The sequence below is a fragment of the Tamandua tetradactyla genome, chromosome X (genome assembly GCF_023851605.1).
Source record: "Tamandua tetradactyla isolate mTamTet1 chromosome X, mTamTet1.pri, whole genome shotgun sequence".
NCBI classification, from domain to species: domain Eukaryota; kingdom Metazoa; phylum Chordata; class Mammalia; order Pilosa; family Myrmecophagidae; genus Tamandua; species Tamandua tetradactyla.
Genome location: NC_135353.1, coordinates 85,599,201 through 85,622,457, shown reverse-complemented (window position 1 = coordinate 85,622,457; position 23,257 = coordinate 85,599,201). Strand labels below are relative to the sequence as shown.

Below are 23,257 nucleotides of genomic sequence, written 5' to 3'. Positions count from 1 at the left end.
AGAACAGCCTCACTCTCTTGCATATTTGAAGCTGACAAGTCTTTGCCCCAGATTGTCCACTTGTATGTTTTTTTACATTCCTTTCAGTGTCTTAAGCTACCTTTGCCTGGAAGATAAATTCTGGGAGGAGCGGTACAATGGAGGAAGCTGTCCCAATTTAGTCTTGCCCAGTCAAAACAGTGCCAAGAACCCATGCAGGGGCAGCAAAATGGTTCCAAAGTGCCTGAGCTAGTGGGTTAGGAGGGGTGTCAAGAATTTCTTCCAAGAATCCACAGGTTGAGCTTTCTCAGCCTGCCCAGTGAACAATTAACTGTCCCCCAGAGCCCTGAGGAATTGTAGCATCTTTACATTTCCCCTGGCTTGATCTTTATTCATGGTGGGTTGAAGCAGTGGCTACTGCTTTGTCCAGGGTGGGTTGAAACAACTGTTGCCCTCAGAGCTGGGTATCTAGTGATCTGAAATCACCAGTCAAAAGTCATGATCAGTGATTGGTCATGGCCACACCTGGCTTTGGGGGAGAAGATTTTTACATCCTTTTCTGTCACCAGTGAGATGGCCATGGGCAGGAGTCCATGGAGACCTGCCACGATAGTGGTGGATGGGAATTGGTAGCTGCTGCATGGAGAGATCAGTTTACTGTTTGTTACTGTATTTTATCAGTTCCTTCCTCCCTCTGTTCCCTGGATACTGTATGGTATCTTCTGGCCTATAGAGATTCAAAATAGTTTCTTCAGATAGTTCCAACTTGTTTAACAATTGCTCTGGTAGAAGGACTGAGTCCTGGATCACCCTACTCCACCATCTTCACACAATCCTCTATGGCTAGCTTTTAATCAACTTTAGGCTCTATCTGATTGTTCTACTTTGCTAGCTGTCAGAATGCAACACACCAGAGACAGATTGGCTTTTAATAAAAGGGGATTTATTTTGTTAGTTCTTCAGAGGAAAGGCAGCTTACTTTATCTGAGGTTCTTTCTTACGTGGGAAAGTTCAGGGTTATCTCTGCTGGCCTTCTCTCCAGGCCTCTGGGTTCTGACAACTTTCCCTGAGGTGATTCCTTTCTGTATCTCCAAAGGCCTGAGCTGAGCTGCAAATGCTGAGATGAGGAATGCCGAGCTGCTTGCTGAGTGGAGGGTCCAGGATGGCGGCTTAGTGAGGTATGAAATTTAGTTCATCCTCCAAAGCAGCCAGTAAATAGCCAGGAACAGTACAGAACAACTGCTGGGGCCACATCAGAGACCGGACATACCGTGTATCTGAGTCTGGACCAGCTGGGCCAACTGTGACCCCACCCAGAACCATGAGTGCCCCATGCTGCAGCGGCCAGTGCCCCTCCCCCACAGGCTGCTTCCCAGAGGAGAAAGGACAGAGACCTCACTAGCAGCAGGAGCTGAGCACAACCAAACGCCAATTGTGGAATTAATTAACAAAATCTGACTATTAAAAATAGCCCCCCAGCTCAGGTGAACCTCGAGTAAAAGTGGAAGCCACTGTTTTTTGCCCTGGTGCAGAGGGGGCAGGGCTGACAGAAAAAGAAGAAAGAAAAAAATACAGGTTTTTTTTTTGGATCTGAAAAGGTCTGGGCCCTGCAGGAAAGGAGAGGGCACATAGGGCCTGGAGATACCCCGAGCAACGTACCAAATTAAGCTCTTGATTGGCAAACCCAAGGAACAGGGCCCTGCTCTGAAAAGGATTTTTATTTTTCTCTTTTGTGGCTGTGTTTCTACAGACTGACTACTCTTTGGATACAGCTGCAAGGCTTCTTGGGCCCCACTACCCCAGGCATAGGCAGAAACAGGCTTGTTTGAGAGCTTGTCTGGAGCCTGCATCTTCCCCAGGAGAGGGGTGGGGCCCAGCTCAGGTGGAATCCCACCTTCAAGTAATTCAGATTCCAGGGTCTGGAAAAGGGAAGTGATTACAGCCAGCCCACGACCTCTCCTCTGTCCCCACAATGCCCCCAGCAGGGAGAGTCTGCTGAAGTTAAAGGTACCGCAACACCTCATGCTGGTGGGACCCGCAGGCAGAAAAGTGCCACATACTGGGCTGTATAGGAAAAACACAGAGTCCAGAGAATTCATTGGAAAGCGTTTTAATCTGCTGGGTCTCACCCTCAGGGAAAACTGATGCAGTTGACTCTTTCCTCCTGAGAGGAGACCAGTTTGGTTTAGGAAAATCTGAATTAGGTCTGTAAAACCTAAGTAGACCCTCCTATGGGATGGGGTAAAGGCAACATACAGGCAGGGCAAGAAACAAAAAACAAGAACTAAAAAATTCTGATCTATTAAACAAAACCTAAGCTGGAGGACTAGAATAAGCTGAACTGAATGTGAAAGAACAGATAGACAAAAAAGTCATCCAGCAAGAAAATTCTGGAGATTGTGAAAACAATCTCCAGAATCAACTAATTAAGGTAATTAAATACCTAGATGCCAGCAAAAAATAATGAATTATACTAGGAAAATTGAAGAAATGACCCAGTCAAAGGAACAAACCAAAAATTCAAATGAGATACAGGAGTTGAAACAATTAATTCAGAATGTTTGAACAGACATGGAAAATCTCATCAAAAATCCAGTCAAATAATTGAGGAGGATATAAAGAAGGTGAGGAATGAACAGAAGGAAGAAATTGAAAGTCTGAAAAAACAAACCACATAACTTATCAGAATGAAAGACACAGTTGAAGAGATAAAAAAAAAACAATGGAAACCTACAATGACAGATTTCAAGGAGCAGAAGATAGGATTAGTGAACTGGAGGGTGGGACATCTGAAATCTGACAAGCAAAAGAAAATATAGGGAAAAGAATGGAAAAACATGAGCAGGGACTCAGGGAATTGAATGACAAAATGAAGTGCACAAATATACATGTTTTGAGTGTCCCAGAAGGATAAGAGAAGGGAAAAGGAGGAGAAAAACTTAAGGAGAAAATTGTCACTGAAAATTTCCCAACTCTTATGAAAGATTCTGAATTACAGATCCAAGAAGTGCAGTGTACCCTAAACAGAATAGATCCAAATAGACGTACTCCAGGACACATACCAATTAGAAGGTCAGATGTCAAAGAGAAAGACAGAATCTTGAAAGCAGCAAGAGAAAAGCAATCCATCACATACAAGGGAAGCCCAATAAGGCTATGCACAGATTTCTCAGCAGAAACCATGGAGGTGAGAAGACAGTGGGATGATATATTTAAGATACTAAATGAGAAAAACTACCAACATGAAGTCTATATCCAGCAAAAATGTCCTTCAAAAATGAGGGGAAAATTAAAACATTTGCAGACAAAAATTCACTGAGAGAATTTGTGATCCAGAGACTGGTTCTGCAAGAAATACTAAAGTGAGCACTAGAGGCAGATATGAAACAACAAGAGACAGAGGTGTGGAGAAAAGTATAGAAATGAAGACTATCAGTAAAGGTAAAAGGAAGAAAAATTAGATATGACATATAAAATTCAAAAGGCAAAATGGTAGAAGAAAGTACTGCCTGTACACTAATAACACTAAATGTTAATGGATTAAACTCCCCAATCAAAAGACATAGACTGGCAGAATGAATTAAATAACAGGACCCATCTATATGCTGTCTACAGGAAATGCATCTTAGATGCAAGAATAAACATAAGTTGAAAGTGAAAGGTTAGGAAAAGACATTTCATGCACATAACAATCAGAAAAGAGCAGGAGTAGCTATACTAATATCCAACAAATTAGACTTCAAATGTAAAACAGTAAAAAGAGATGAAGAAGGACACTATGTATTAATAAAAGGAATAATTCAACAAGAAGTCATAACAATCATAAGTATTTATGCACCGAACCAGAATGCTCGAAAATACATGAGGCAAACACTGAAAACACTGAAAAGAGAAATACACACATCTACCATAATAGTTGGAGAGTTCAATTCCACACTCTCATCAATGGACAGAACATCTAGACAGAGGATCAATAAAGAAACAGAGAATTTGAGTAATACAGTAAATGAGCTAGGCTTAACAGACATATATAGAACATCACACCCCGCAACATCAGGATACACCTTTTTCTCAAGTGCTCATGGATCATTCTCAAGGATAGACCATACGCTGGGTCACAAAGCAAGTTTCAATAAATTTAAAAAGATTTAAATCATGCAAAACACTTTCACAGATCATAAAGGAATGAAGCTGGAAATCAATAATAGGCAGAGTGCCAGAAAATTCACAAATATATGGACGCTCAACAACACACTCTTAAACAACCAGTGGGTCAAGAAAGAAATTACAAAATAAATCAGTAAATATCTTGAGGAAATGAAAATGAAAACACAATATATCAAAATTTATGGAATGTAGCAAGGGCAGTGCTAAGAGGGAAATTAATTGCCCTTAATTCCTATATCAAAAAAGAAAAAAGGGCAAAAATCGAGGAATTAACTGTTCACATGGAAGAACTATAGAAAAAACAGCAAATTAACCCCAAAGCAAGAAAAATGAAAGAAATAATGAAGATTAGAGCAGATATAAATAAACTTGAGAACACGAAAACACACGAGAAAATCACCAAAACCAGAGTTGGTTCTATGAGAAAAACAATAAGATTGATGGACCCTTAGGGAGTTTGACAAAGAAGAGAGAGGATGCAAATAAATAAAATAAAAAATGGAAGAGGAGACATAACCACTGACCCCACAGAAATAAAGGAAGTAATGACAGGATACTATGAACAACTTTATGCTAATAAACTCGACAATGTAGATGAAATGGACAACTTCCTAGCAAGGTATGAACAATCAACTTTGACGCGAGAAGAAATAGACAACCTCAACAAAGCAATCACAACTAGAGAAATTGAATCAGTCATGAAGAAGCTCCCCCAAAAAAGAAAAGGCCAAGACAAGATGGCTTCACATGTGAATTCTACCAAACATTCAAGAAAGAATTAGTATCAATCCTGCTCAAACTCTTCCAAAAAATTGAATTGGAGGGAAAGCTACCTCACTCATTCTATGAAGCCAACATCACCTTCATAACAAAGCCAGATAAAGATATTACAAGAAAAGAAAGCTGTAGACCAATCTTTCTAATGAATATAGATGCAAAAATCCTCAACAAAATTCTTGCAAATTGAATCCAGAGGTAGAATTAAAAAATTATACACCATGGCCGAGTAGGATTCATCCCAGTTATGCAAGGATGGTTCATGAAAAGAAAACTAATTAGTGTAATACATGATATCAACAACTCAAAAGCAGAAAACACACGTGATCATCTTGATTGATGCAGAAAAGGCACGTAACAAAATTCAACATCCTTTCTTCTTGAAAATACTTCAAAGGATAGGAATAGAAGAGAACTTCCTCAACATGATAAAAGAATATATGAAAAAACCCACAGCTAACATCATCCTCAATGGGGAAAAATGGAAAACCTTCCCCCTAAGATCAGGAAGAAGGCAAGAATGTCTACTATCATCACTGTTATTCAACATTGTGTTGGAAGTTCTAGCCAGAGCAATAAGACAAGGAAGAAGTAAAACTCTCACTGTGTGCAGATGATATGATACTGTATGTTGAAAACACTGAAAAATCCATGGCAAAATTACTAGAGATAATAAATAAGTACAGCAAAGTGGCAGGTTACAAGATCAACACTCAAAAATCTGTAGTGTTTCTATACACTAGTAATGAACAATCTGAGGGGGAAATCAAGAAAAAATTCCATTTACAATTGCAACAAAAAGAATAAAATATTTAGGAATAAACTTAACTAAAGATACAAAAGACCGATACAAAGAAAACTACAAGAAATTGTTAAAAGAAATCACAAAAGACCTAAATAAATGGAAGGGCATACTGTGTTCATGGATTGGAAGACTAAATATAATTAAGATGTCAATTCTACCTGAATTGATTTACAGATTCAATGCAATACCAATTTAAAATCCCCCAAATTTACTTTTCAGAAATAGAAAAACCAATAACCAAATTTATCTGGACGGGCAGGGTGTCCCAAATAGCTAAAAATATCCTGAGAAAGAAAAATGAAGTTGGAGGCTTCATGTTACCTGACTTTAAGGCATATTATGAAGCTACAGTGGTCAAAACAGTATGGTACGGGCACAAAGACAGATATACTGACCAATGGAATTGAATCAAGTGTTCAGATATAGACCCTCTCATCTATGTACAATTGATCTTTGATAAGACAGACAAGCCAACTCACCTGGGACACAATAGTCTCTTCAATAAATGGTGCCTAGAGAACTGGATATCCATATGCAAAAGAATGAAAGAGGATCCATATCTCACACCCTATACAAAAATTAACTCAAAATGGATCAAAGACCTAAACATTAGATCTAAGACCATAAACCTTTTAGAACAAAATGCAGGGAAATATCTTATAAATCTTATAATAGGAGGTGGTTTCCTAGACCTTACATCCAAAGCAAGAGCATTGCAGAAATAAATAAATAAATGGGAACTCCTCAAAATCAAACACTTTTGTGCATCAAAGAACTTCATCGAGAAAGTAAAAAGACAGCCTATACAATGGGAGGCAATATTTGGAAATGATATATCAGATAAAGGTCTAGTATCCAGAATATATAGATTATTCAACTCAACAACTAAAAGACAGACAACCCAGTTACAAAATGGGCAAAAGACTTGAGCAAACACTTCTCAGAAGAGGAAATATAAATGGCCAAAAGGCACACAAAGAGATGCTCAACTTCCCTGGCCATTAGAGAAATGCAAATCACAACCAGAATGAGATATCATCTCACACCCACCAGAATGGCCATTATCAATAAAACAGAAAATGACAAATGCTGGAGAGGATGTGGAGAAAGATGCACACTTATCCACTGTTGGTGGGAATGTCAAATGGTACAACCACTGTGGAAGGCAGTTTGGCAGCTCCTCAAAAAGCTTAATATAGAATTGCCATATGACCTGGCAATAACATTGCTACGTATCTACTCAAAGCACATGAGGGCAAGGACCCAAACGGACATTTGCACACCAATGTTTACAGCAGCATTATTTACAATTATCAAGAGATGGAAACAGCCAAAATGTCCATCAATAGACGAGTGGCTAAACAAACTGTGGTATATACATATGATGGAATATTATGCAGCTGTAAGACAGAATAAAGTTATGAAGTATGTAACAACATGGATGGACCTTGAGGACATTATGCTGAGTGAGATTAGCCAAAAACAAAAGGACAAATACTGTATGGTCTCACTGATGTGAATTGACATTAGTGAATAAACTTGGAATGTTTCATTGGTAACAGAGACCATCAGGGAGATAGAAATAGGGCAAGACATTGGGTAATTGGAGCTGAAGGGATACAGATTGTGCAACAGAACTGAATATAAAAACTCAGAAATGGACAGCACAATACTACCTAACTGTAATACAATTATGTTAAAATACTGAATGAAGCTGAATGTTAGAATAATAGAGGGATGAGGGCTGGGAACATAAATGAAATCAGAAAGAAAGGTAGATGATAAAGATTGAGATGGTATAATCTAGAATGCCTAGAGTGTATAATGATAGTGACTAAACGTACAAATTTTAAAAATGTTTTTGCATGAGGAAGAACAAATGAATGTCATTACTGCAGGGTGCTGAAAATAGATGGTAATTAGTATTTAAAAATTTCAACTTATGTATGAGACTAAAGCAAAAAAATATTTGGTACAAAATTTATATTTTGACTAGTCCATTTCCTAATATAACTTATCTAGATAGCTTGGTTGAACACCATAAATACATGGAAACTTGGGTAGGACATGAGATTCTGTTGGTTTTTCCAGAGTGATGCCCGGATGAATCCCAGAGTGATTTGATCATGAGTGGAAAAAAAATGTGCAAAGTCCCCTTCGGGGAAAGGTGAGAGCGGGGGAAAATGCAACTTCCCCAAGTCAGATCCTTGATATTCTCACAAGCAGTGTGGACAACTAAAGCTATAGGCTGAACCCCCAGTCTTGGGGTTTGTTCATATGAAACTTAACCCCACAAAGGATAGGTCAATCCTACTTAAAATTAGGCTTAAGAGTCACCCCCAAGAAAGCCTCTTTTGTTACTCAGATGTGGCCTCTCTCTCCAGTCAACACAACAAGCAAACTCACCACCCTCCCTCTGTCTACATGGGATATATGACTCCCAGGGGTGTGGAACTTCCTGGCAATGTGGGACAGAAATCCTAGAATGAGCTGGAACTCAGCATCAAGGGATTGAGAAAAACTCTAGAATGAGTTGAGACTTAACATCAAGGGATTGAGAAAACCTTCTCGACCAAAAGGGGGAAGAGTGAAATGAGACAAAGTGTCAATGACTGAGAGATTCCAAATGGAGTCAAGAGGTTATCCTGGAGGTTATTCTTACACATTAAGTAGATATCACCTTGTTACTCAAGATGTAATGGAGAGGCTGTAGGAAAATGCCTGAAAATGTAGAGCTGTATTCCAGCAACCATGTTTCTTGATGATGATTATTTAATGATATAGCTTTCACAATGTGACTGTGATTGTGAGCACCTTGTGTCTGATGCTCTTTTTATCTACCTTGTCAACAGACAACTAGAACATATTGAATAAAAATAAATAATAGGGGGAACAAATGTTAAAATAAATTTAGATTGGAATGCTAGTGATCAATGAAAGGGAGGGGTAAGGGGTATGGTATGTATGAATTTTTTTCTGTTGTCTTTTTATTTCTTTTTCTGAATTGATGCAAATGTTCCAAGGAATGATCATGATGATGAATATGCAACTATGTGATGATATTGTGAATTACTGATTATATATGTAGAATGGAATCATCATACGTTAAGAATGTTTGTGTTTCTTTCTAGTCATTTTTTTAAAAAAAATTTAAAATTAATAAAAATAAATAAATAAAAAAGAATGCCCATCTCAACTTTTAGAAATTGCTTTTAAGATTTTTAAAAACTGGGACCAAGCCCAGTAGAAAAAGATGAAACATCAAGCTGCTTTGATCAGAGTGGCTATCAGTCAAGGAATAAACAGACCAAGACAGAACTGGAGAATCATAGATCAACAAAGGGTAAGATGCACAGGGCCCACAACCATGAAACCAAGACCTGCTTATCCCCTATGGCCACAAAACTGTACCTATTGCAATGAAGAGGGACACTAAAATTGAGAATTCCAAACCTCTTAAAGAAAAAAAAGACTTAGGCCTCTGCTATACCCATTTCTACTTCTGCAATCTATGAGGGACAACAGTGATCAAGTATTATGGGGCCTGGAGTATCCTTCCATCATTAATAACTCTATTACCATTATCCACCAGGGGTCACAGGTATCTCTAAAAATGAAAAATAAATAAATAGACTTTTAAATAGATACAGGAGCAACCTATTCTGTCTTAAATAAAAAACAAGGGAGTATATCTTCTAGGCCAGTTCCTGTGATTGGAGACTGGGACTCAAAAAGCCCTTCTTACAACTCCTTGATTGCCAATTGTGAGAAACTCATTTTCAATGCAGATTTTTGCCACAGTGTCCCATCCTGCTACTTGATCAATACTTGCTAACTGTACTAAATGCTCAAGTTATCTTCTTGTCTGGGATAATATATGTTAAAACGCCCCTGGACAAAGCTTGTGCCTTCTAAGCAGACTTATTACATCCAGAAGACCTGCTTTCTCTGGTGCCAAAAAAGTGCTAATCAGGGTATCATCTGGAGTATAGGCCAAAAGAACGCCAAGGAGGGCCCAGACAGCTGTGCTTATCAAGAGCAAAAGGGGCAGGAGGGATATCGGCTCATGCTAGACACTTCAGTAAGTACCAGGTCATTTTACTTAATAACCCAAATGTAAGGCTCAAGGTTATTTCTTCACTAAACCCAGCAACTCTCTGGCTAGAGAATAATTGTGAAGAGCCTAAATATAATTGTATATGATTAATTGAAGAAGTTTATTCCAGATACCCTGAATTTATAGTCACGCCTCTGAATATCTTTTACCTGGAAATATTCAACAATGGAAGTAGTTTCATGAACCATGAACACCGAAGAGCAGGATATGCTACTGTAGCTCTTCAAAAGACTCTAGAGGCTAAAGCCCTTCCTCCAGGTATGTCATTTCAATGCACTGAACTAATTGCACTCACTATAGCTTAAGGGAGGGAAGAAGAGTTAATATTTACACTGTCTTTAAATATGCCTAGTCAGTAATGCATGCTCATGGAGCTATCCAGAAAGAGAGAGGTGTTTTAAATTCAAGCAATAAGGACATTAAGCCTGAAGCCCCTGAAGTATTTAAAGTCCTTCTAAAAGAAATCATTCCTAGGTTTGGACTGCCTAATTCTATTCAAAATGATAACAGAGGTGCTTTTATTTCAGAAGTTTCCCAGGAAGTGTCATATGACTTGCACATTACTTGGAGTATACATACACCATGGAGGCCTTAACCTCCTGGAAAAACTCAAAGAATGAACCAAACATTAAAGAAAATTTTAGCTAAAATTTGCCTAAAAACAAACTTACCTTTGGACTAGGCCTTGCCAGCTGCCCTGCTTAGAATAAGGGTAGCTCTTAGAAGTGGACTTGGATTATGTCCCTATGGTATATGGGAGACCATTTCTTAAGAATAACCACCACAATAATGCTCACATAGCCTCAGAAATAGAAATTATTAAATATGTTCCTTCACTTGGAGCTATACTGTTGGTTACTCAAGTATGTTTCTGACCATCTCATTTCCCGCATATGTTCTTTTACATACAACATACTCAGGAGATCAGTATGGCTTAAGACCTGGAAAATTCAACATTGGGATAGCCAATTAACACCTAAATTGGAAGGGTCATATTAAGTCTTAGTTGTTATCCTTTCATCTGTTAAGTTGCATGGAATCAAGTCATTGGTCCACCAATCCAGGGTGAAGTCTAGACCTTCCAAGAGAGATACCCTTCATATTTGAAGAGAGAATAATTTGACTTTACCTGAATACACCTGCAAACCAATCTCTGATCTCAAGTTCTTCTTCAGAACAAAACCACCAGGTAAGTGATGAGCAACATAGATCGCTCTTCCTGACCTTGTATCTTATTATTTCTTGTTGCTGCAATAACTCTCATGGTCTTTATTACACTTTAGCAAGTTTGCTTATTGCCGGAGGGTTGGAATAATTTTTTCTATTGTTGGAATGATAATATCTCACTGCCCATATTATTAGACTACTCTTATTTCCTCTATCTGTAAGCCTTAATTCTGCAGCATAGGAAAGAAAAACTCTTAAAATTACCCCAAGCTCTAACTTGGGAAAGGCAACTGAAAGCCTGTGGGATATACCACCCAAACTCTTATGTGAAGCATCACCCTTATACTGCTGTTTCTATCAGCAACTTAATCATTTTCAGAGGATCACTAAATTCTGTAAAATCCTCTGAAAAAAGTAAATTTTGAATTGGAAGTACCCATAAAAGGAAAGCTAATAGCATCAAATCCTTTCTGTGGTTCAATCTCACTTCAGTCTTTAACTATAGCTATAGTTAAAAAAAAGTTACCATAGCTTGCTGTATACCAACCTTTCCATATGGGCAGAATGGTTTATATATTGAAAAGGCCACTCAGAAACTGTTGGAGGATGGTAGTTATGAGAACCATTTACAATGGGCCCACTGTCACCTTTCTGCACCACAGTTATACCTGCACAAGAACAATAATCTTATATTTCAAAGCTCACAGCCACAGGTCTATTCTTTTATCCCTCAGAATGCAAATACCAACCTATACCTGACTTGAGATTCTCACCACTAAAACCAGCAGCCTCTGGAAATCAGAAGGTCTTTCAACCTAGGATATCTCATGCCTCTTCCATCTCCCAAACTATGCCCTAAATCAGCAAGAAGTATAGTGCACAATTGTTGCCCCATTTCCTCAGGATTGAGAAAAGGAAAATCAAAAAAGGGGAACTGTAGTGGGCTCTGACTAGTTTTTCATACACCCTCCCCCACACACACTGACAACTTTCAGAAGGAGCTTCCTCCCTGACTAGGTTGCAAAAGTTTCCATTTCTTTTTTCTCTTATCTCTGAAATCTCAACCCTACACACTCATAGATAAGTTATCATTTTTAATAGCTCCAGGTAGACCAGCCTTAATTGGCCTTAACGGCAATATATGTACAGTTAAAAAGGAGGTTAACCTAGAAAACTTTGCCTAATTATAATAGCAAAAATCACATTCACTGAACTGTAATCCAGATGTCTTTTCCTGTTGCTAAGTTTTGAAACTGTACCCTGTAACTGGACAATAACATGACACCTCATGAATGGCCCCATTTCTTGTTTTTTCAACCCTGAAATCAGGTGCTTCTGCACATAGTCCCCTAAAGTCAGGAGACCTTGCATGTAGCACCTTAGTGATTAATATAAGCCCAGAACTAAACACTCCAAATTACTAAACTATCTTGCTAAACCAAGCCAGTCCTAATCAAGGTTAACACACCTGACATATGCAATAGCCTAAGTATGTTATCACTCTATGCATACTCAGTAATTTGATTATCTATGACCTCATCATCTCAAACCACCTTGTTTATTTTCCTAAGCCTTCCTGCTTTTGTTGGAATACCATAAAACACTGAAATTTCCCCAGTTCTGAGTGACAGATTTGAAGACCACCCTCCTGCTTTTGTGAGGCTAGGTTTTCCTAATAAACTTTTTCTCTTCTCAAAATCCTGGTGTCTACTGATTGACTATGTGTGCATCAGGGTGAGGACTCACTTTTGAACTGCAACATCATTGGCACTTGTAAGACTTTCTTTATAAATAGAATTGGGGGAATTTCCAGGGATAGTGATTATATTTCACTGTGTGGCTAAAATGCACTTCCACAAGAACTTGGAAAGTTCCTGTTCTAGTTTGCTAGCTGCCAGAATGCAACACACCAGAAATGGAATGGCTTTTAAAAGGGGGAACTTAATGAGTTGCTAGTTTACAGTTCTAAGGCTGAGAAAATGTCCCAATTAAAACAAGTCTATGGAAATGTCCAGTCAAAGCCATCCAGGGAAAGATACCTTGGTTCAAGAAGGCTGATGAAGTTCATGGTTTCTCTCTCAAGTGGAAGGGCACATGGTAAAAACAGTCAGAGTTTCTCTCTCATCTGGAAAGGCATATGGTGAACATGATCAGGGTTTCTCTCTCATCTGGAAGGGCACATGGCAAACACGGCATCATCTGCTACTTTCTCTCCTGGCTTCTGGTTTCATGAAGCTCCCTGGGAGGCGTTTTCCTTCTTCATCTTCAAAGGTCGCTGGCTGGTGAACTCTGCTTCTCATGGCTATGTCATTCTGCTTTGCTCTCTCTAAATCTCTTTCTTTCTCCAAAATGTTTCCTCTTCTATAGGACTCCATTAAACCAATCAAGACCCACTCAAACGGGTGGAGACATGTCATCACCTAATCCAGTTTAACAACCACTCTTGACTAAATCACATCATCCAGGGAGATGATCCGATTACAGTTTCAGGCACACAGTATTGAATAGGGATTATTCTACCTTTATGAAATGGGATTTTGATTAAAACATGGTTTTTCTAGGGGGCATACTTCCTTTCAAACCAGCACAGTTACAAACATGGCAGCTTGTCAATAATTGCCATTTTATATTTGATTATATGATTATTTCATTAACAATTATCTTTCTACTCAATCTAGATTGTTTGTTCCATGAGATCAGGGAATATATCTGGTTTTGTTCACCACTGTATCACCTACATCAAGTACAATGCCTGGCACACTGTAGACTAGTGTTGTCCAATGAGAATATAAGATGAGTTGCATGTGTAAATTTAAATTTTATAGTAGCAACATTATCAAATGGAAAAGATGCAAGTAAAATTTAATTTTAATATTTTTATTTACTGCAATATTTCAAAAATAACATTTTGACTTAAAATTTATATAAAATCATTAAATGGTTATTTGACATTATTTTTTATCATACTATGTCTTTGAAATAAGGTATGTATTTTACATTTACAGCACACATCAATTTAAATACTAAATTTTCATCAAACTTGATTTTTATTTAGATTTTATAAAATTTACAGATGAAAACTGGATTCACATGCCCAGGTTTTCAATAACTGAATTAAATATCAGTTTTTTTAGAGTTTTATTGAGGTATAAGTGATATCAACAAATTATATATGTTTAAACCATACAGCCTGAAGCTTTGATATGTGTATACACTCAAGATACCATAATCACAATCAAAATAATGAGCATATCTATCACCTCCAAAAGTTTCCTCATGCCCCATGGTAATACATTTCTCCTTCTTCTCTCTCTCCTACCTCACTATGCCATAACTAACCTGCTTTCTGTCATTATATATTAGTTTTTATTTTAAATAGTCTTATGTATTTGGAAGCATAAAGTTTGTGCTCTTTCTTTTATCTGGCCTTTTTCCCTCAGCATGGTTATACTGAGACTCACTCATGTTTTTGCATGTCCCAATAGTTCATTCCTTTTTAGTAAGTAGTATTTCCTGATATGGATATATAAAATATGCTTTCCCATTCACGTATTGATGAACATTTGGTTTGTTTTCAGTTTTAGGATATTACAAATAATGCTGCTATAAACACTCATGTACAAATCTTTTATAGATATGTGCTATAACAATTTTCTTGGGTAAATATCAAGCAATGGAATGGCTGGATCAGTAAGTGGGTGTAGGTTAACTTTTTAAGGAATTGACAAACTCTTTTCCAGAATAGTGTACAATTTTGCATTCCTTACAGCATTATATGAGAGTTCCAGTTCCTTTGCATCTTCACCAACACTTGGTTTGATGTGTTTACAAAAGTTTTTTAGCTATTGTAATCTCTCACTGTGGTTTAAATTTGCATTTTGATAATGACTAATGATGTCGAGTACCTTTCCAAATGCCTATTGGTATCTATATATCTTCTTAGGTGAAGTGTCTTTCAAAAGGATGTATCGCATATTTTTCCTTGTTATTAAGTTTTGAGAATTCTTTATATATTTTGGACATGTCATTTATCAGATGTACATTTTGTAATTATTTTCTCCCTCTCTGTGGCCTGTCATTTCATTCTCTTAACAGCATTTTTTTAAAAAACAAGTTTACTTTTTTTCTTTTATATGTACAACATACAAGCTCTCATTGTATTCACTTTTAAGTGTGTACTTCAGTGGTATTAATTACATTCACAATGTTATGCTACCATCACCCCCATCCATAACCAAAAATTTTTCATCACTCCAAAAAGAAACTCTATATTCATTAAGATTAACTCTCCATTTCCCACCTTCCCACCCCTGGTAATCTGTAATATACTTATTTCTATGAATTTGCATATTCTAGATATTTCATACAAATGAAATCATAAAATAATTTACCTTTAGTACCTGGCTTATTTCATGCAGCTTAATGTCTTCTAGTTCAATCCATATTGTAGAATGTGTCACAATTTAATTCTTTTTATGGCTGAATAATATTTTATTATCTATACATATCACATTTTGACAGACAATTTTCTTGTGGTATGTTTTACATGTAATCAAATGCAGCCATTTTAAGTATGCAATTCAATGATTTTTAATAACTTCACTGCATGGTGCAAACATTACAAGAAATCAGTTTTAGAACATTTTCATCTCCCCCAAAATATCTCAAATGTCCATTTCCAGTTATTTCCATTCTCACCACAAGCCCCACTAATCTGTTTGCCCCACAGATATACTTTTTCTAGAATTTCGTATTAATGGACTCATACAACATATGGTCTCATGTCTGGCTTCTGTAACATCACATAATGTTTTAAAGGTTCATTCATGATGCAACATGTGCCAATAGTTAATTCCTTACTGCTGAATTGTATTGTACTTGTCACTTGATCGGAATTTAATTTGTTTAAAGTTTTTGGTGATTATGAAAATTATGAACATTTGTGCACATGTCTATGTGTGAGCATGTGTTTTCATTTCTCTTGGTTAGATACCCAAGATTGTGATTACTGGGTTGCATGGTATTTTTTGTTTAACATTTTGATAAAAACTGTCAAACAGTTTTCCTAAGCAACTACACCATTTTATAGTTTCACTAGCAATGAATCAATGTTACCTTATCTCTATATTCTTGTCAACATTTGTTCTTGTTAATCTTATTATATATATATAAAATAGCCCTTCTAGAGGGGTGAAATAGTATCTCATTTTGCTTTCAATTTGAATTTCCCAATTGACTAAAGATGTTGAGTTCATGTACTTTTTAAACATCTATGTATCTTCTTTGATTAAATGTTTGTTAATATCTTTTGTCTATGTTTTGAATGAGTTATCTTGTTTTTTCACTTCTTTGAATAATTTAATTTGAAAACCTCTTCTGAAAAGTAACCAGTGTATAGGCTCTTTGCTAAATTCAGAGATATAGTTACTGATAAGAGTAGACAAAGGGAATTACTTAGAATATAGGTGTTTTTCTTTATATAATGGAAATGTTAAAGTTGAATGGCACTCTAAAAATCGCCTAAGGGAGTTTTGCTTTGTAAGTTAACTCACTTTTTTATGTACATAGAATTTGATATGATTTTCATTGTATTCTTTTATTTAGTTAGAAATTACAGGTTTATTTTTGTATTTTTATGAGGATATAATAGAAAACAGACATATCAGTATTTGTGATATATATATATATATATATATATATATATATATATATATATGTATAATACAGTCATATAAACTATATAGGAAATCCCATGAAGAAAAAGCACAGTGAAATATTTTGAAACCAAGCCTGGGCTTAAACAGATTTTTGATGAAATATGACTGAAGGCTTTTGTGTCTACTAATGTTAAAAATATCATGACCGATTTTCTATAAATCATTTAAAAAATCAGCAAAGTAGGTTTCAAAATACGGTCCCTGATTGTTTTACTAGAAATTTAAAAAATTATTTCCTTAGACAATTACTCATCATACTGTGTTCTAGGTCTTCTTGTTTTAAGCAGTGCAATAAACACAAGGATCAGTGAACCCCTGTGGCACAGAAAATGCAACAGCATAAAAATACTGATGCCCACATTTTAAACAAAACAGAACCCCAAGTCTGAAAATAAAATAAGCCAGTGTAGTTAGAATACTGATAAAAATGAGTATATCCTAAAGTAGCTAGTTTCAGTATTCCACTCCCTATTTATTATAGATACAACAATCTTAGACTAGGTAAGATATCTGGCCATATAATGTGCCTTTTTCTTTGCTTTGCTCTACCTTTTTTCTCTGCCAAATCCTAAGGCTGCAAGTGGACATTTTAGGAATGCTTAGTGTAACCCAAGACCACCTCTAGGTTCTAATTCATTAGGAGGATTCTCAGAACTCAGCATATAGTCATGCTTATGTCTATGATTTATTGCAGTGAAAGGATATAAAGCAAAAATCAACAAAGGGAAAAGGCACATTGGTTGAGGCTGGGGAAAATCAAGCACATGTTTCCAGAGTTCTCTCCCGGTGGAGTCACACAGGACATACTTAATTCCTCCTGCAACTGAATTTGAATTGTGAAAACTTGTGGGAAATGTTGGTGCAATCAAAGGAGCTCATTGGAGATTCAGTGTGCTGGGTTTTTGTTGGGAAGCTGGTCATGCTGGTATCTTCTGCCTATCACATATCCAAATTCAGATTCCCAGAAGGAAAGCATGTGTTCAGCATAAACCACATTGTTTGTATAAACAGTTTAGGCATAGTGAACCACTTTCAGAAGTTAGGGTGATATCTAAATTCTCAGATGCCAAGGACCAACCTTAAAAGCAGGCCTTTCACATGTGAGATGACTCCTAGGGATGAGTCTGGCCCTGGCACCATGGGATCAACAATGCCATCCTGATGAAAAGGAGGAAAAGAAGTGTAGCAAGTAAGGTACCAGTGGCTGAGAGAGTTCAAATAGAGTCAAGACACTACTCTGAAGGTCACTTTTTTTTTTTTTACATGGGCAGGCACCGGGAATCGAACCCGGGTCCTCTGGCATGTCAGGCAAGCATTCTTGCCTGCTGAGCCACTGTGGACTGCCCTGAAGGTCACTCTTATGCAAGCTTCAGTTAGACATTGCTATCTACCATAACTTGCCAAACTCAAACCAAAACCATTCCTGCCAATTCTAAACACCTAGGGCACTATATAAGATTCTACAAAGGTTCCATGCACTAGGGTCATGTTCCAGAAGCCTACAACCTCCAGATGGGTCCCTGGAACAGATAAGTCCTGAAACATACAGGGTCCAGCCTCCCCAGAACATCAGCTAGTTCCATCTCCCTACCCTATTACTGACAGCCCCTTCCAACATGAAAAAGTTGGAATGGGCATAGACCAACTACCCTTAAAGAGTGGGATAGAAAGATCAAAGGTGATCGTGGAGTTATACTGAGAAGGTGGGGTTTAACAAATGAGTATGAGTGCTGAATCATTATATTAATATTTCTTTTAGTCTCCAGTATCTTAGAGCAGCTAGAGGTAAAAACCTAAAATTGTGGAGTTGTAACCCATACCAAACTCTGAAATATGTTCTACAACTAATTGTTGTGATGTGCTTTGAAATATATTGTCGCTTTGTATATATGCTGTTTTTCACAAAAAAAGAAAGCAAAAAAATGTGTTTTGTAGAATACTGGCTTGAAGACTGATTTCAAGATCTTTTTGGTAATTTAAATAAGTAAAGTATGCAGGAAGTGTTTTTGTTAAGGAAAAAGTGAGTTCTTTTGCCCCTAAAGTAAAATAACCATTTGTTGCAGAATGAGAAACAGAAATGTGTAGGACAAAATGGATGGATATAGAAAATTGTAAAAGTCTTGTTGGAAGTGAATTTTATTGATTGTGATTAAGGTTGGCTAAGATTTTACAGTTTTACAAGATTTTTAATAGTTTTATTATCAGATGTCTCTTCATGCAAAACAAGAATTTGGTTTTCACTGTTAAAATTACATTGTTTTCTTGGATTATTGTTTGCTCTTAATGAGATGCTATAAAAGGTTTTTAACCATTTGAGTAATCTGCCTAGATGGCAAAGATTCTATGTCTTATCAAGCCAAAATATTTATTAATATGTATGTTGACCATCTAATTACATATTGTTTTAGACAACGCCTCCTCACTTCCGAAAAAATTATCTTTTAAAAATCATGTTAATTCCTCCATTTACTTTCAAACTTTGATGTCACCTTGATTAAATAAAGAATAACAACAAAAAAGCAGGCCTTTCAAAAGTTAGTAGTCAGGCCTGCCATATTAATTCTTTTCTGCACATTTACTGACAACTCCACAGGATTAATCAACAAAGACATTTTCAGATTCAGGAAGACACTTTATATTTAGAAACATGCATTTTTAGGTTTTTTTTGTGTGTGTGGCATGGGCAGGTTCTGGGAATCAAATCCGAGTCTCCAGCAGGGCAGGTGAGAATTCTGCCACTGAGCCAGCATTGTCCACCCCAAACATGCATTTTAAAAAGACATTTTAATAGAGAATATGCTGCCTAAGAAATGCACCTGTGTCAATAAAATGTCATGTCTATTTTTGATCCTCAATAGTTTTACTGTCAAGTGGAATGAAAATATATGAAAAACAAAAGAAAACTCAGTTTGGTCTTGATGAACCTGGAACTCTGATACTCTAATATAAAGAGGCTCTTTCAGTATTGCTAGCAGCAAAGTCTAGGACTACTCATGTCACAATCAATTAGAAATGGACTTCATGAGTACATATAATTAAGCAAAAATAAACAGTTGATGGTCACTTGCCACTAATAGAACATGAACTTTAGAATTAAAAGGCAAAGGAGCCATGTTTATGAAGATAATTTTCTCAAGCTATTTTTTGGGGGGATACAAAAAGCAATTTCCTTTTGTTGTTCTCACTGCTTAAGTATGTTCTCCATCAGTTCTTGTCTCAGTCACCAAAATATCCATTTTTGCTAAAGCTTTGCTAATATTCTTTAGATTTGCATGTCAATGAAAGATATTTCTAATTGTTTCAAGATGGGTTTTCTAATCTGTCAATGAAAGTCAATGCCAATTCCAGAAAATATACCATGTATCTGTGATAAATGGTCTCAATAAATAAGTTTTCCTGGCATATGTGTTCCATTAGTCTCTGCCTGAGGGGCCTCTTCTCTTTTAGCTCTGCTTCCAAATGACTGTTCATGCTCTATAGGATATGACATTTCTTATCTAAAAAGAGCATGAACAGCTTGTCATATCTTTGTGTAGTTTTAGGAGTTGAAACTCCAAATTTTTCTGGTAGATTTCAGCTTGAATATTTATGATCTGATGTAGTCTTGACAAGTTCACAAAGCATGAAGACGATTTCTTAGATACATTTGACATCTCTTAGTGACCAGGCCCAAAGCTAATAAATGGCCCAGCAGTAGCCTGGCAGCTTTTGGCAAAGACACAGGTTCCCAAGGGTTCATCATAGCCAATGCACCAACAGATCTCACCTGGTGTCATGGAGGTTCTGTATTATTCTTATAACAATTTAAGGTGATACTGGTCTTCCATTTATGGTAACAATATAAATTTCTTATTAAAGTACAGTAACAAATGAAAACATGGTTTGATTTGAATAAAAATATTATCTACCTAATATTTCATATTTTATACAGATATGGGAAAAATCAGGAAAGAGGTATACCTGTGACTAAAGTTTGCGCTATCTCACTTAACTCCTTAGAACCACTTTGTTAATCAAATACTATTTTTTCTTTAATATGTACTAAATTTAATGCAATGCAATAAATGATTACAGTATACTAAGGTAACCAAATCCTCACTGCCACATTGCTTTCATAGTTTACATTAGGTGCATTTTTGTCCATACACCACCCTATTATTGACACCTTGTATAAGTGTCATACATTTGCCATAATTCATGAAAGAACATTCTTATATTTGTACTATTGATCCCAGCCCATTGTCCAAACAGTGTTCACTGTCATATATAGTTCATTCTTTTATCTTCTAATATTCATTCTAATAACATACATGACCAAAAACTTTCCCTTTCAACTACATCTACATACATAATTCACTGTTGTTATTACACTCACAGTAATATGCTACCATCACCACCATCAATTTCCAAACCTGTACAATCACCCTAAATAGAAATTTTGTACAAATTAAGCATTAATTAGCTCTCCATCTTCTACCCCAATCTATCCCCAGGTAGCTCTATGAGTTTGCTTAATGTAGTTAGTTCAGATCAGTGAGATCACACCTATTTGTCCTTTTGTGCTTGGCTTAATTCACAAAGCATAATGTTGTCAAAGTTCATCAATATTGCTGCATGCATCAGGACTTCATTTCTTTTGATAGTTGAATAATACTCCATGGTATGCATATACCACATCTTGTTAATGGCTGATGGACATACATTGCTTTCCTCTTTTGGGAAATGTGAATAATGCTGCTATAAACATCAATGCATAAATATCAGTTAGAGTGCCTGACATCAAGTCTTCCGGGTATAAATGTAGTAGTGGGACTGGCAGGTCACATGGCCATTCCATAATTGGCTTCCTGAGAAACTTTCAAACTGTCTTCCACAGCTACTGCACCATTTTACATTCCTACCAACAACGAAGGAGCATTACTCTCACTCCACATCCTCTCCAACACTTGTGATTTTCCGTTTTTAGTAGTAGCCATTCTAATGGGTGAGAAATGATATCTCATTGTGGTTTTTATTTGCATCACTATAATACCTAATGATGTTGAGCATCTTTTTCAATGCTTTTTAGCCTTTTGTATATCTTTTCTGGATAAATGTCTATTCAAATCTTTTACACATTTCTAATTGGGTTGTTTGTATTTTATTGTTGCATTGTAGGATTTCTTTATATATTCTGGATATTAAACTCTTATCAGATATGAGGTTTCCAAATATATTCTGCAATGAGTAGGTTGTATTTTCATAATTATGACAAAGTACTTTTTTGGGGGTGTATGGTCCAGGAATTGAACCCAGGTCTCCTGCATGAAAGGTGGGCATTCAAACCCCCGAGCTACCCATGCACCCAAAGTACTTTTTTTTTAATGCAATTTTATTGAGAAATTTTTACATACCATAGAATTATCCAGAGTGTACAATAATGGTTTATAGTATCATCTTATGCATCCATCATCACAATCAATGTTTGAACATTTTAATTATTCTATAAACAAAAAATAAGAATAAAATTAAGAATAAAAGTAAAAAGAATACCTAAAACATCCCATACCCCCTATATCCCTATTATTTATTTTTTGTGTTTTTATTTTCTTACACATCTGTCCATACACTAGATAAAGGGGGTGTCAGTCACAAGTTTTTCATAATCATATGGTTACAGCATAAATGCTATCTAGTTATGTGATCATTTTCAAGAATCAAGGCTACTGGCAACTAGCTACTCCAATACACGAAAAACTGAAAAGGAATATCTATACAATGTACAGAATAACCTCCAGAATGACTTCTGTACTCTATTTGATATTTACCAGCCACTGAAACTATTTTGTTTCATTTATCTTCCCCCTTTTGGTCAAGAAGTTTTTCTCAATCTCACTATTCCAGGAGCAGGCTCATCTCTAGGAATCAGTTCCCATGTTTCCAGGAAGATTTACACCCCTGAGAGTCATGCCCCATGTAGCGGAGGAGGGCAGCGAGTTTACCTTCAGAGTCGGCTTAGAGAGAGAGGCACATATGAGCAACTAATGAGGTTCTCTGGGAGTGACTCTTATGCATAACTATAAGTAGCCTTAGCTTCTCCTTTGCAAGAATAAATTTCATAAGGGCAAGTCCCAAGTTTGAAAGCTTTGCCTATTAAATTGGTAGTTCCCAGTGCTTGTAGGAATATCAGGTCTTCCCCAGGTGAGAAGTTTAATATTTCCAAAATTTTCCCAGTATCTCAAGAGGACTTGCAAATTTTCTTTTTTTATTTTCTGCTCAGATTATACTTGGATGTATCAGATCATCACACTAGCAGATACAAACCAACAAGATCTCACTTTCTATTTAAGTTTCCATGTAATTATGGTATCTGACTAAACTGAACATAAAGGCAAATTAGATAGTGTGCTACAGAAAATATAAATTTTGCACCAAATATATATCTCTTCCTTTGGTCTCACACCACAGTTGAAGTTTTAAAGTACAATCAATGTTATCCTTTATGCTTCAGTATGACTTAGATTAGTCCTAACCAGATCAGCTTCATTC

The 23,257-nt window shown here is 36.5% G+C and overlaps 1 protein-coding gene and 1 pseudogene across 2 annotated transcripts in view; both read right to left on the bottom strand.

The window, feature by feature from the left end:
- The window catches only part of HDX (highly divergent homeobox), a 280,072-nt gene that overhangs the window by 139,622 nt on the left and 117,193 nt on the right, over positions 1 to 23,257 (bottom strand). The window lies entirely within an intron of this gene.
- On the bottom strand, positions 19,305 to 20,587 carry LOC143670314 (HAUS augmin-like complex subunit 2 pseudogene; annotated as a pseudogene).